The 1,515-nt window shown below is 47.5% G+C and overlaps 1 pseudogene; it reads right to left on the bottom strand.

The window, feature by feature from the left end:
* Positions 1 to 298: 298 nt before the first annotated feature.
* Positions 299 to 1,515, bottom strand: LOC142777169 (zinc finger MYM-type protein 1-like; annotated as a pseudogene).

Raw genomic sequence — 1,515 nt, 5'->3', positions numbered from 1 at the left:
ACAAATGAAGGGCATAGGTTTGTAAAACTGGATCACGCATAGGCAGGTAAGTCATTTCACATCTGACTAAACAGTACACCAGTTTTCACAAACGTGTCAGCTCTCCTACTAGGCACTGTTCACCACACAAGCGGGGCACCGACGTGGCCTCAGACAAGCGGGGCACCTTTTGCAGTTTGTTTGAAAGCGAGGAAAAACGGCCGGAATTATTCGATGGCGAAGCGGGTTTCCGTGCCCGAACATTTTTCCCATGAAAGCGCCGCAAAGGTACTATAGAGTTTCATTTACCAGCATTATACTAGTGCAGACGTATACGCCGATTATTGTGTGCAGCATCGAACATGTCAACACGCTGAAGGTCTATCTTATTGGCTAGAGACCGTTCTACCGCAAGCACAGCTAGGTCGCTCAGATGGTTGTTAGTCATTTTGCTGCGAAGATAAGTCTTCAGTCTTCGAAGGCACAAAAATGTGCGCTCGCAAGAAGATGATGATGCCGGTATCGTCACGGCGATAACACTTAGCTTGTGCAGTTCGTGAAAGGCTAACTTATACTCTTCCAAGACGGTGACCAATTGCAGCAATGTTTCTATCTTGCACTTCCTTTCGGCTTCGATGCGCTGAAGAAGTTTAATTACCAACTTGCATTCAACTTCAACGCTGTTGATGTCGCATGCATAGTGCTCAGCGAAAGGCTTAAGCAAGGAGACGTCCATAAAATTCTCACTTTGAGGGTGGAGGGCGCTGACTCCGCAGAGTACGTCATTATTTTCCGCAAATCGCCTAGTCAGTTCCACAATGAGGTGGTCCAAAACGGGCAGAAAAACTTTGACTCTGAAAGTTTCTTTTGAATCTGGAGACTCTTCTTCAACGGGCCGTCCTTCACTTAATACAAACTGCTCTAAATGGAGCGGAAGGCGCTTCGTTCTCTGCTTTTCCCTTTGGGGGACCCCGTTCTCCTCAGAAATAGTGCAGGTTTGCTCCCACACAGTGTCAAACGCGCTCTGCGAATTTCTGATTTCGGATAACTCGTCAATGACAGTGTGCACCATGAGGCATGCCTGACTAAGGTTGCAGTCTTTACTTTGTAATATGTCCGAAAAAACCTTAAGGCGGCTGAGTAGCTTGGTGAATAGCCTTAAACAGAAAAGAAAAGAGAAGTTCATTTGCTCCAGCAGACCCCCGGCTTCCGTTGCCCGCCTGCTGTTTGTAGCGATGACTTCGCTGAGGCATACAAGAATGGTAGGAAAGCTTTTCATGGCAGCTGTGCAAGCGTTATCTGGCAGGCCCATCGTGTATCGCTGAGACGCTGCAGCTCTGTCACAGGCAAAGACAACCTTTTTTGAACATCTACATACAGTGAGTGAACTGCAGATCCACTTAGGAATACAGAAAGGCTTTCCAAAAGAGAGAAAAAATCCCTCACCGGTTGTATCGCCTTGCAGACATCCACGATGACAAGATTGAGACGGTGGTTCATGCAGTGTACGTACACTGCCTGCGGCACTTCCTGCAT

Source organism: Rhipicephalus microplus, chromosome X (assembly GCF_043290135.1).
Source record: "Rhipicephalus microplus isolate Deutch F79 chromosome X, USDA_Rmic, whole genome shotgun sequence".
NCBI lineage: Eukaryota > Metazoa > Arthropoda > Arachnida > Ixodida > Ixodidae > Rhipicephalus > Rhipicephalus microplus.
This window is presented reverse-complemented; position numbering and strand designations above follow the sequence as displayed.